Here is a 14491-nt window from a genome sequence, read left to right on the forward strand (position 1 = left end):
GTTAATCCCATCATTAACTTAATTGTGGGTTAAGATTCTTACAATCCAATCATTATTCCTCTGAACCCTCTTGTATTTTCTCACATGTAAGCTTTGGGGGGATACCTCACATCCAAACCACAACAGCATGCAAAAACATGAGTAATGTAAGAAGAGAAATGAAATTTCTAAAAAAGAATAAAAGAAAATGCTATAAAAAATGATTGAAACAAAGTTGAAGAATGCTTTTGATGGGCTCATCAGTGGTAATGTGAACAAGGATAATGTCATTGAGCTTGAAGATAGGTCAGTGAATGGAAACCTCACCTCCCACAAAACCCAGAACAAATCACTCCAATACCTGTAGATATAATTTCAAGAGGTATATCATATGTATAACTGGGATACCAGGAAGACAAGAAAGAGAAAACAGCAGAAAAAGTATTGGTGGCCAGGAATTTCCAAATTTAATGACAGATATCAAAGAACAGATCCAGGAAGTCCAAAAAACACCAAATGGGATGAATCCTTGCTTGGCCTATCATATTTATTTATTTAATTTTTTAATTTTTAAAATTTTTTTGGTCATCTTTCTTTATTTTTTAAATTTTTTTTACTTAGTTACCCATGACAGTACAGTGATCTTGACATATCATACATTTGAATCAGATGGGATATAATTTCTCATTTTTCTGAGTGTACAGGTTGCAGAATCACATTGGTCATGCAGTCACATATATACACACAGTAATAATAATGTCTGTGGCCTATCATATTTAAATTGTAGATTATAAAAGATAATGATAAAGTCTTAAAAGAAGCCAACAGATAAAAATGTCTTACCTATGGAGGAACAGAGATAAGAATTATAGGATACTTACTTTTCTTCAGAAACAATGCAAATAAAGAGTGGAATAAAATATCTCCAGGTTCTGAAAGGACCCCTCCACCAATCTAAAATTCTATAAACACTGAAAGTTTCCTTTCAAATAAAAAATAAAGACACTGATTAACAAAAACAATTTATGACCATCATAATTTCTCTGTGAGAACTGTTGAAAGATTTTCCTTCAGAAAGAAAATGATGTAAGTCAAAATTTCAAATCTACATAAGGAAAGAGTTGGAAAAGAACAATTATGCCTTTTATTTTTCTTAATTGATCTAAAAGAAAGATACCCACTTTTACTATTAAAAACGTTAATAGTAAAAGTGAACTGGATAATTATAGTTTGGGTAAATGAAATGAGTGATAGTGAAATGATGACATAAAGACCAAGAGAGAGGAATTGAAAACACTTTTTTTGTCTTTTTAAATTTTTTATTGATTTTTTAAAATAAATGACAGCAGAATGCATTATAATTCTTATTACACATATAGAGCACAATTTTTCACATCTCTGGTTATATATAAAGTATGTTCACACCAATTTGTGTCTTCATACATGTACTTTGGTTAATGAAACACTTTTATAATGTACCTAAATTTGTGTGTGTATATGAATGATATGAGTTTGAAATTTAAAAATTAACTTTCCACAGCACAAAAATAAATACTTATACATAAATTTAACTAAATACAAATAGGAGCTATATTCAGAAAACTACAAAACTCTGTCTTTTATGGAAGAATATTCTGTTTGATGGATTAAAATATTCAGTATTGTTAACACATCAGTTTTTCCCAACTTGATCTACAGGCTCAAAGCAGTCCAAATCAAAATCCCAGCAAGCTATTTTGTAGATATTGACTAACTGATTCTAAAGTTTATATAGAAGAGCCAACTGGATATTGAATAGTCACAAAGATCAATGGAACAGATTAGAACTCAGAAATAGACCAACATAAACATAGTCAACTGATCTTTAACAAAGGAGCAAAGGCAATTTAATGGAAAAAGGGTCATCTTTTCAACAAATGTTGCAGAGACAACGGGATCTCTATGTAAAAACATGAATGTAGACATAGACCCTAGATATTTCACAATAATTAGTTCAAAATGGATTATATACCCATGTTCACAGTGCAAAACCACAAAACTTCTAGAAGAAAAATAGGAAATACAGATGACCTTGTGTTTGGCTATGAGTTCTTTGATACAACATCAAAAGTGTAATCCATGAAAAAATCCAATGAATGGAACTTCTAAAATAATTCGTCTCTATGAGAGATGGTAGTAAGGATGAAAAGGCAAGCCAGAGACTGACAGACTACACATATGATAAAACGTATCTTTCAAAGCAAATCAGATAAAAGACTGTTATCCAAAATGTACAAAAACCTATTAAAATTTAATAGTAAGGAAAAAAGAGATTTGAACAGATACTTTACTAAGAAAGACATATAGATCCTCAAAAAAGCATATAAAAATGTTAAATATCATTTATCATTAGGAAATTGCAAGTTAAAACATCAATAAAATACCATTCTACATTTATAAGAATAGGCAAAATCCAAAAATATCAACACTATCCATTGCTGGCAAAGATGCAGCACAAGAGGACCTATATTTAGTTTGATACAGGTACTTTGGGAAGATAAATGATACAATGATATAGGTACTTGAGAAGATAGATAACTTCTTGCAAATCCTGTCTTATTCTTACCATAAGACCTAATGAGCATGTATTTACTCAACTGATTTGAAAATGGAAAAATCTGAATGAGTATTTCTAATAGCTGTATACATATCAGTCCAAACTAAAAATAACCAAGATGTCCTTCAATAGGTGAATGGATAAACACTTTGGTATATCCATAGGATGAAATATCAGTGATTAAAGAGCTATTAAGTCACCCAAGTCATTCATCAATCTTAAATGTATATTGCTAAATGAAAGCAGTCAGTATGAAAAGGTTATATACTGTATGATCTTGATTTTGTGATCTTTTAGAAAAGGAAAAACTATAGAGATGGTAAAACGATCAGTGGTTGCTAGAGATTCAGTGGTGGGGAGGAATGGGTGAATAACAGAAGATTTTTTTTTGAGTGTTCAGACTATTCTGTAGGATGCTGTAATGGTGAGTACTTAACAATATGCACTTGTAAAAACTCAGAACTTTAGCAGACAAGGAGTGAACAGTAGAGTATTCAAATTGAAGAATTATTTTGGAAGGCAGGGATTCCAGATGGAATGCAGGATGTGACAAAACCATCTAGTTGTATTACAAAAGTGTGAAGCAACCTCATTGAATGGGCTGGGGAAAAGTGTGGACCTACATAACTCTGGAAATGAGTGGAGTCTGTAGAACTAAAGGCCTCCCCCCAAAAAGATACATACTGGTTAAGTAGTATATGCTAGTCAGTTTTTCCCTTGGGAGCATGGGTTAACAATTATCAAACCATATGTATGCTGAAGTGGAATCATCAGAAAATGGATGGTGGTTGGTGGGAGCCTCATTTCTCACCATTGGAGTGGGATATGGAGGCTAGAATGAGTCTTGTAATGGCTCATCAGGATTGGGCATATCAGTATGAATTCATGTTCAGTTCAATATGGATGTAGATGAATACATGTAGAAATATTTATTGATGTGTTTGTACACCTAAGTTAGTATATATATGTACATTTGCTATTTTTATCAAAGATCCTAGAAGCAAGAATATTCCTGCAGCAGCAAGCATAACTCACACCCAGATCCTGGTTTCTAGCATCATTTTACAATAAAAAAATGAAGAAATAGCTGGTTCTAGGACTGGGGGAGGATATAGACAAGATGATCCTGGGGTATCGTGTAGTACCAAAAAGTAAGGAAGTGCTCTCAAAACAACACCACCCCTCAAACCAAACCAAAACCCCACAAAAAGAACAACAAAACCAGATCCAAGATCAAGATAAGCCCACAATGATGGGCAAATTTCAAAGAAACACAGAGAACTCCCAGTGACTAAACTGGAAACAATTTGAGGAACAAGATAAAATAGTATTGGCTTATAACCCCAGATATAAAATGAATAGCCATGAATATGAGTCCACACTGATATAAACAATGAAATAAATAAGAGGGGAGTAGGGGGAAAGCACAGTATGTAAAAGGGAATAATTGTAATTTTTCAGTGGGAAAACCTGAAAAATACTACCTCAGCTAGGTGCTGAAGGTTAACAACAACGATGAGTCATGTTGAGAATGTGTACCCTTGACTCATGTGATGACGATGGCACCTCTCCTCTGGTGTCTTCCAAGAACAGGTAAGTCCAGTCTGATTATCACAAAATTCCCAAGGGAGAGATTTGGTATCAAATACCTGGCCAGGACTACAAAACTATAGGTCATCAAAAAGAAGAAAACCTGACTGGGGATGGTGGTGTGTGTCTGTAGTCCTAGCTACTCAGGAGGCCAAAGCAGGAGGTTTGGGAGTTCAAGGCCAGCCTGGGCAACTTAGCAAGGCCCTATCTCAGAAGCAACAACAACAAAACAACCAACCCCCAAATAAACGAATATGTATGTTCCGTGTTAAGCAAGGAACATTTGAGAAACTCATAGCCAAGAGGAGCCCAAGGAAACACTACCGTTAAATGTAATGTGGAGTCCTGGAGGGGATAAGGAACTATGAATAAATTCTGGGCTTCTGTTAATATTGTGTGAATACTGGCCTCAAACTCCCAAACCTTCTACCTTGGCCACCTGAGTAGCTGGGACTACAGACACACACCACCATCCCCAGCCAGGTTTCCCTTATTTTTGATGACCTTAATAGTTTTGAAGTACTGGCCAGGTATTTGATACCAAATCCCTCCACTGGGAGTTTTCTGATAATCAGACTGGACTTGACTGTTCTTGGAAGACACCAGAGGAACAGTGGCCATTTTAAGGCAAGTACCAATCTAATGTGAGGTTCATAACGGGGAAAACTGAGTGTGATGTATAATTTTTTTCTGTCAATCTAAATAGTGTTTTCTAAATAGTCAATCTAAATAGTGTCAATCTAAATAGTGTTTTCTAAAATAGTGTTTTTTTTTTGAGTAGATAATTTTTGAAAGTGCTTTCTAGGGTAGGGATATGGTAAATCAGGCCTATAGCCACTGTCTAACTTATTTTTTGATATCTGAAGTTTACTGGTGTGAAAAACATTATGTGGTTCAGTGCTCATGATATGCTGTTATTCAGGTTCCTGATGTTCATCTATAATACGAAATGGCCTCCTAATGGCTCTGCCATTGGCATCCAGTGGTTCTGAACTGGGCTGAAGCCACCACGTATGAGGTGTTTTGATTTTGTCACAGTAACTGGAGGATACACAACTGGCATTTATCAGGTAAGCAGCAGTAAATGCTTAATGTTCTGTGATGCATAGGACAGCTTCATACAGTGATGAATTGTTCCTTAACCTGAATGACTTGCTAAATTGTCTTGGTACTTTTGCCAGGGGGAAAACCTGTTTAAAATAATCTAAGTTCAGACTCAAATTTTCCTTTCATATGTAATATCCACTAATTTTTTTTACATGACTTTAATTATGTGAATTTTCCAGGAATGTCAGTATCATATAAATCCAAAGGAAGATTGTAGTTTACTTGTTTGGAAATATTGCATCACTGAAGTTAACATGGCCTTTGGTATTTGAGTCACCAATACAGAACACTTGTAAAAAAAAAATATTTTTTTTTTTGGCAAAAGTTTTTACACAGGGATAAGATAGAGATATAATGGATTATTTTGGCACTTTTGAGGATAAAGGGGAGTACTTTAAAAATCATGCTTGGAAACTGGGCATAGATCGGATTGTCCCAGGAAAATTGAGTTATGCAAAAGAGTCTGGAAAGTGTAGTTTTTAGCTTTCCAGCCCCCCAGTACAGGAAGACAGCAGAGGTCAGAACAGATATTGTGAGAATAATTTACATATCCTTAGTAATATTTTTGTCTGTTTGATCTATTAGCCGCGGTGAGAGGTGCATTAAAATTTCTCTCTATAATACTGATTGGGTATTTTTTTCTTCCTTTAAACTTTCACCTTATATTTGTAAACCCTACTTTTTAGTGGCATACAGGTTCATCATATCTTCCTGGTGAATAGAATCTTGTATCAATATGCAATGACCATTTACATTTCTAAATAATACTTTTTTTTGCTTTGAAATGTATTTTGTATGAATATGACAATCTGGGCTTTATTTTAATTTTGCTTGACATCTTTCATCTTTTCATTTTTAATGTTTCTGCATCCTTATGCTTTTTTGTTTCTGATAGTTAGCATGTAGCTGGATTAAAAATGATACTCTAGAGGCTGGGGTTGTGGCTCAGTGGTGGAGTGGTTGCCTAGCATGTGTGAGGCACTGTGTTCGATCCTCAAGACCACATAAAAATAAAATAAATAAAATAAAGGTATTGTGTCCATCTACAACTAAAAAAAAAATAAAAAAACCCCAAAAAATGATATTCTAGGGCTTTATAGATGCACACAAAGGTGAAATGCACTGTGAAATATGCACATATGTATCTAGCATAATTTTGTCATTTTCATTCCAGTTTCCCATCCTTCTTCTCTCCCCCTCACTCCCCTTCCTTTCTCTGCTCCACTGATCTCCCTTCCATTTTCATGGGATTTCTGTCTCCCAACTTTTTTTTCCTTATTTTGTACTAGCTTCTGCCTATGAAAGAATGAATGTTCAATCCTTGACTTTTGAGATTGCTTATTTCACATAGCATGGTGTTTTCCAGTTCTATTTATGAGCAAATGCCATGTTTTGTTCTTCTTTATGACTGAGTAAAACTCTATTGTGTATATATACAGCACATTTTCTTTACTTATTCATGTATAAATAAGTGGAAAAAAGACCAGTAGAGAAAGGAAAATGGGAGGGAAGAGGGAATGGGAAGGGGAAGCACCGGGGACTGAAGTGAAGCAAATCATATTCTATGCTTATATGATTAGGTCAAAATGAGCCCCGGGATTATGTGAGACTATAATGCACTACGACATAAAATGTCAGTCTAGGTTTTTATCTGGCAAATGTAATCTGTTCATGTCAAATCACAATCACTGCTTGATTTGGATCCGTTTTTATCTTATTTTCTAACCCCCCCTTTTCAATATTTCCCATTTAATTGACTTTCATTTTGTATTAACACCAGTTGTCAATTTTTTCTACACTAGTTTGAAAATAACATACTACTTTATTTCATTTATTTTAAGAGATAGAAATTTTAACAGATACATTTAATAACATCTAAAGGAAATTAATATCTTTACTCTCTTTTTGTAAGACATAAAATATCTTAATATCAATCCTTTACTCTCCTTGAATAATTATCATTGCCAGGATTTTAGTTTTATATTGATGTTTTGGCCCCTCAAATCACCATACTTGTTATCATATATAGTCCATATTTGTTTGGTTTACCCCCATGTTTACCAATTTCTTTGTTTATTATTCCTTTTTACACCTAAAACCTACTTTCTAGGATCATTTTCTTTAAGTACTTTCTTTATAAAAAATTTTGTAGTGAGTTTCTGCATATACTATCTGAGTTTTGCCCTTTTTTTTGAAAATATATTGATTTCAAAGTAAATTTCCTTTGGTAGAGAATACTAGATTGACATTTGTTTTCTTTCACTATTTAAGCCCATATCATTTTACAGGTGTCAGAGAAACCAACCAATAGTAACTGAGAAATTAGCTATTGGTTAATGTAAATTATTTGTAGGTAATCTAATCCCAGCCCTTCATTGTTTTAAAGGTCTCTTTGCTTTTTGTATTCTGCAGTTTCACTATAATCAGTTGAGATTATTTGTCCCCTCAACCCAACCTTTTTTTTTTTCCTTATTTTCCTTTGTGTTTACTGGGTTTCTTGAGTCAGTGGATTTCTTGGAAAAATTCTTTGTCTATTATTCTACTCATAATTTTTATTAAACTTAATAATAGATTTTGAATTGGACATAAGTTGGGCCTTCTCATTTATACATATCTCTGGATGTCTTTTGCAATTTTTCCTTTTCTGTATTACTGTTCTGTTTTGTATAGTTTTTCAAACCAGTCTTCCAATTTACTTACTCTCCAGCTGTATAGTTTAACTCGCCAACTGAGTTTATGCTTTCAACTCTTACATCTTTTTATTTCTAGAAGTTCTATTTTGTTATTTGTTAATTTTTATAAATGTTCTTTTTTTCTTTTGTCACACTCTCAAATCTTATAAACACTGGAAAGACGTTGAACATACTTATGTTCTATATTGATAATTATATAATCTGAACTGTACATGATTCTAATTACACCACTTTTTGTTCTGACTCAAAATCATGGTAGCATGCTTCCTTGTATATTTAGTGATTTTTAAAATTTTGAGCTGATGTTATTAGAAACTTTGATAATTCTTGGAGGCTTGAGTTTAAAATGTGTTACTCCAAAGAGGATTTGCTTTACTTGTGTGAATAACTTAGGACCATTTAAAATGAAGATTTTTAAACTGAGATTATCATGTTAAATTGTGGTGTGAGTACTTGGTTCAAAGAATATGAACTTGTGTTTAAAAAGTTTTAGGGCTGTATGCTTATGTGTGTTCACGCTTGTGCATTTTTTTCCATCTAGAATCTAAATTGAATCAGATATTATCTTTACCAACTTTTGTATGCGGCTATTTTTCTTTCCTCTGAGAACTGTCTTGGGAATCCTGGTTTTACACAGTGGTCTCAGATCTGATCTCCAACCCTGTTCAAGTTCATATTTAGTCCCTTGTCTCCAGGACTTGTTAAAAGCCAGGCTTTAAGCTTCTAGAAATTGCCAAAATCCCTGAAGATTCCCATGCTTATTTACCCCTATTGATCTGTTTTATGTGCCTAACACAGAAATATATGTTGAATTGAATTGCCTACGAGACTTGAGTTCATTCTATGTGACATTCTGAAGTGTAATGAGGGGAGCCAGGGCCCTAACGAGCTTTCGCTCTATTTGAGAAATAATGTTCCCAAATTAGTTGATCATCCTGGTTACCAGAGGATTCAAGAACAGGCCAGACAACTGCCTACTGGGGGTGTGATCAAGGGACTTAGGTGTGGAGTTTGTTTGGACTGAAAGGCTGCCATCTTCTGATCCTTGCTTGTTGCTGACCCGAATGGCAAAAATTAACACCATGATAGACTCAGGAAGAAGTCTCCATTTCCTTGGCTCTGCTGAGAGTTTAGAAGATTGCCTTGCCAGATCTGTACTCTTCCCGCAAATGGCTCCTTGACACCTGGCAGCAGAGCTCTGTGGCTCAGTAGGCTGTGCCAGAGCATGCGATCCCCGGGCTGCCTGGATCTGCTGTTCATGTGGCCACGTCTGCAGGCCCTGTCAGGTGGCCATGGTTTGTGTTGGCTGCATTGCTGCTAAGGGGGAGGTGGACTGGGGCACGATGAGTGAGCAACAGGTGTTACCAGGAGTCTAGACAGAAAAGGATCCTTATACCCACAGGAGCACTGGTTTAAAATAGCTCGTTCCCCAAACATTCTTCTAGTGGCGCTTGGCCGTCTGGGCTGTGGTTTAAGATCATTTGGCAATTCTCATTCTGGTAATCAGAGAACAGCTTCTGGGGCTATAAAATCATCAGCAAGTTAAGCCAATTAGCTCAGCCAGGAAAAGATTATGTACCCCAGCTTTGGTACCAGGCAACCATGCCAGTTGATTTTACAAAGTTTGTGTTCTTGCATGCCGTTTTCCTCCAGGCCAGAAAAAGTTGAACTAGGGCTAGGCCTCAGCAGGTGACATTTTTAATTGTCCATGGAGAAACAGGGTGAAAAGTGTTCACACTCTAATGCATGCTGTATGTAGCAAGGAGAAGAGGAGTCCAACTGCAAACATGGGCAATCTATGTAAAGAGTAGTAAAATATCCCTTTCCTGGTTGGGAGGAATTAGATGCTTTGCAATGCTCAGTCATGAGGGGCTAAGGTGGAACCCACGCTAACCACAAGGTTAAAGCCAGTGGGTCAATCCAGATGTAGGCTAACGGGACTCTGTACCACGTTAGTACAAATTAGTGCTTCAGGTTTACATGTGGGGTTATTGACAGATAATGTAACATTATTCTGGCACACAAAAAGAAAATAAATTCAGACATGCCTTTGGAAAGCAAGCACCAAGTTTATAATGGGACATTTTCTTCCTCAAATGGTTTCTTTTGTGTTTTGGCCCTTGTTACAGTAGCACCTTCTACTGCTCACAGATGGGAATAAAAAAGACAAGACAAGGAAGATGGTAAAAATAGTCCACCCAACCACAGAAAACTACTGCTAACATTTTGATGAATATCTTTCCAGCTCCTTCTTTCATCTCTTTCCTTTTTCAGAAATGGTGCCAGTCTTGTCACATGCTTTCTCACTTCTTATATTAATTCAATCAACGGGTGTTTAATGAATGCCTTCGGTGTGACTGACACTGTTCTAGGTTCCAGGGGAACACTGACGATCAACATAGGGCCTTTGCCCTCACGGAACTATGTTCTAGTGAACTTTCTATAGCAAGCGTATTTTCCTATCAATAGATCCATTTATAAAAGAATTTTTAGGAGTTACCTACTATCTCATTATATAGATGGGTTTTCATTTTATTGTATCCTATGGCTGGAAATTCAGATGAATTGTAAATTTTAACTATTGCAAAGAGTGATTTGATGAATATTTTTGTAGCTGATATTCACATGCATCTTTATTAAAGATAGAGGCTGTAATGAAAAATTCATAAAACTAAATATTTCCTAAGGTAGGGAGAATAAATGTGCTCTATTTGTGTTCTGCAGGCAATTAGTCCCAAAGACACTTGAGCCCAGAGGGTATCACTGACAGCCTTGGCTAACTGCACGGCTAGGGTTGGGGCAGACAGGCCACGTGCGGATGTGTTTCAGCTGACCCAGGTGGATGCCTGGCAGTACTTGACCTACGGATCAATTAAGGTCATTTATGAGTTTTAGGGTCTTAAGAAGCCCAGATGCTCTCATTGTGGTTTTTTAAAATAAAGGTGTGCTGCCTCATGATGACAAGCCACATGAAATTATATTTTAGGAATCTGAAGAAAATAATTCTGCACAAGCACATATATATGAGTTGAGCACAGCCTACGTTTGCACATTGAGGGTTGGCAAGGATGCAGTGTATATAGAAGGATCAGTTTTCAGCATGGTTTCCTATATACTAAGCCCTTGTGAAAAGTATGTGAGATGAAGCTATGAGATGGATCAGATCACAGGAACTAAGGGTTCTTTCACATGGCTCCCTAACCTTATAGATGGCATTCATGAGGCTTTGGATTTCTGTGTCTTGTGCTCACTGGAGGAAGCACATTTGTCATTTGCAGGAAAAATGAGCCCACAATACTGGGACCAATATAAGGACTTTGCTCTCATGTCCTGCTCTTCACCAAATTCTGTCCAGTGTCCCTGACATAGTGTCTTGCATATGTTCTTGAAGCCCCATTCTCCCTCACCTGAACAACTGCAGAGGCTTTCATGGGTCACCTTGTTCCACTTCCTTCCAGTCCAGTTTCCACATAATGAGTCAGTTGTCTTAGGGAAGTGGACATTGCATTGTGTTACCACTGGGTTAAAAGCCTTCCTGTGACCACTGGGCAAAAAGCTACCCTTTAGAGCCTGACAAGACCCTCTAAACTGCCATGGTCTACTGGACCAGTCCTGTTTCCTACCACAGACCTCACCTGTTTTTCAGCACAAACCACTTGCTATATCCTGGGAGTGACATCAATTTAGGTCTCTGCATCCTTGAAGATGCTCTTCTCTCCTGCTTGCAATTCCCCCACTTTGTCCCTTAGTGTGTTTCAACTCATATGGAGGCACCTCTTTTTTGCAATACCATTGCATGATGTCACTCTCTGTGTTATAACTTACCATGCTACTCATATACTTGTCAGCTTGCCTGGATCCTTTACTGGACTTTAAACTACTTGAGAATCAGGCCCGAACCTTAAATTTTTATCGCCTATCCTATTGTGATGCCTAACATATATTTGTTGTTGAACAGATATTTATAGAATTATAAATATTGGAAGGGTGGATACAATTTGTATTGCAAAAATATTTTCTCTGATGCAAACCTAACCAGATATAATATATTCATAGTTTTTAGTTTTGTTTCACATTTTCAGATACATTCAAAAGTATTTTACACATAGGATTTGTTCTTATACATGCATCCCTTGGACACATGATTTGATGTTGCAAACACACACACACACACACACACACACACACACACACATTATTGAACTAGTAAATGGTAAATTCTAACACCAGATTATCTGACTCCAAACGATGATCTTGATTTCTATACTCTCCTATCTCAGGATTTTGGTATTTTGGATGCAAGAGAGGAAGTTGGAAATGAAGAGAAAGGGAAATGTGAAAATGTTAGAACAGCAACAACAACAAACTAACAACTCAAATATTATCCATGGGTTAGTAAATAGATGTTAACAAACAGGAAATTATTTTCTCTTGGTATTTTTCCAAATAACATTCTCCCTTAGAAGGTAGTTGTAAGGATTAAATGGGACAATGTGTATAGTAAATGGTAAAAAATTAGCTATTACACTTACTTCCCCAAAGTTCTTGGCCTTCCCCACCCCCTTCCTTATTCTCATGAATCTTTCAAGATCCCTAACAGAAATAAATCTTCATGAGGGGAAGATCAAGGCTGCCTGTAATGATAAGTAGAAGACCATTAAATATACTCCTTCCAGAATTTCTTTAGACCTTCTTCCATCTCCTGTCCTACCACTTTTATTTACTCCCTGAAATCCTACACTTAAGTTTTTCCTAAGGTCATATTCACAGATCAAATGTGAGTTAATATCTCTGCTAGAGTTGAAAAGTTAAACCTTTGTCTTTATGCCTCTGTGGTAATGAGTTTTGAGCTTCTTTCCTAAAAAATACTTTTTTTTTTCTAGAGCAGGGTATCCAAGGCTACATTTAGAAAGAAATATCTGGTAAGAAAAAGTCTGAAGAAAGCCATTAGTGGAATTAAGGGCTCTGCAGAAATCATCGCTGGGATAACACTGAGGGATGCTACCCACCCTCCTTCTTGCCGTCTTGTTTGGAATGGTCTCTGGAGTGTATCTTTAATATTCTGACACAGTCTTTTAATATAATTCTACAGGTCAGTTCAGTTCCATGATAGGTATGTGGTGAGGAGTTATGTTGGGGAAGAAGAAAGAAAGTCTGTTTATCTCAAACACACATTTTGGAGAAACTAGAACAGAGCCTGCTGGTAGAACTGGGTCAGAACACAGCCCAGTGGGTAGAACTGATGGAGGACAAGACAATTTCATAGATGGGGGGGGCGTGGAGTATGGTTGAAAATGTCACTTCCCCCAGATCTGTTTTTTTAAAAAATGGGAAAATATACAATATGTCATTTTAACCAGCTTTAGGTGGACAGTTCAGTGGAATTAAGTATATTTACGTTGTTGTACAACTATCATTACCATCTGTTTCTGGGATTTCTTTCACAGTAGAAACCCTGAACCAATTAGATAACAACTCTCCTCCTCACAACCATCCCTAACCCTTGGCAATCACGATTTTATTTTTTGTCTATAAAATTGACCACTCCAGTTATGTGTCATGAAAGGAATCTCACAGTATTTATCCTTGAGTACTGGTTTATTTCACTTAGCTTAACCCTTTATCTTCCATCATCCCATATGTAGGACACCTGTACCTTCTTCTTGAGGGCCATTAAAATCCATTGCAGCAGGCTGTACCCACTGAAAGCCTCTGTAGGCTTGGCAGTGAGGCTGGACACTGTTGGTAGCCAGGGGAGATTCTGTTCTTGTTTAGGAACTAGGCCACGATTTACCATGTTTGATCCTGATTCGTATTTTGAAATAGCTGTCTGCTGCTTCTGGTGGTTCCTGCCACACCATACAGCATGTGGTTTCTGGGGTGGTCTTAGGAGGTGTTGTGCTGGTCATGTTGACAGCCATGTGTCGGGTGTTGGAAGAGCTGGCCAGTGATTGCCAGTCTCCTGGACGCTTGCCGTGTCCATTGCCTGGAAGCCTTGTCATGTCTGACATGGCAGGGTCCGGTTTCCAGGGGAAAGGTTCTTCTGGGATTTGTATGAAATCTGGGCTGTCCTGTCCTATCCCCAGAAAAATCTGAGCAAGCAGCAGTTGTAATTAATACTTGGTGGATCATGCCCAATGGAGAGTTAACTCCTGACAGTCCAGGGTTCTGAATGGGTGGAACACATGGTGTTGATTGGGTGCTAGCCATGCTTGCTAATGAAGAATCCACTTTACTTATTTTGGCCTTGGGGTTAGTCAAGGATAGGAGCCCAGAAATAAAGTAGTGCCCTAAAAGCTGCCTCCCACAGCTCTGATTGCTTTTCTTTCACTTCCTCCACGGGACTCGTTTCAATTCGAAGTTGCTTCTATACATTTCAGGTTCTGAGTAAGACAATTTTTTTTTTTAAAAAAGTTTGAATTGAAGTAAAACACATACAAAAATCGTACAAATCACAAAGAACAGATTGATGAATTCTCTAAAACTCATGCAACATGCAGACCAAGAAATAGAATATTCGTAGGGT

The 14491-nt window shown here is 36.7% G+C and overlaps 1 long non-coding RNA gene across 1 annotated transcript in view; it reads left to right on the forward strand.

Moving 5' to 3' along the window:
- The window catches only part of LOC144366767 (uncharacterized), a 54455-nt gene that overhangs the window by 18559 nt on the left and 21405 nt on the right, over window positions 1-14491 (forward strand). Inside the window, exon 2 of the long non-coding RNA XR_013425912.1 lies at window positions 5088-5235. This is a non-coding gene — a long non-coding RNA (uncharacterized LOC144366767). The remainder of the gene's footprint in view (window positions 1-5087; window positions 5236-14491) is intronic.

This window comes from Ictidomys tridecemlineatus, chromosome 1 (assembly GCF_052094955.1).
Source record: "Ictidomys tridecemlineatus isolate mIctTri1 chromosome 1, mIctTri1.hap1, whole genome shotgun sequence".
NCBI lineage: Eukaryota > Metazoa > Chordata > Mammalia > Rodentia > Sciuridae > Ictidomys > Ictidomys tridecemlineatus.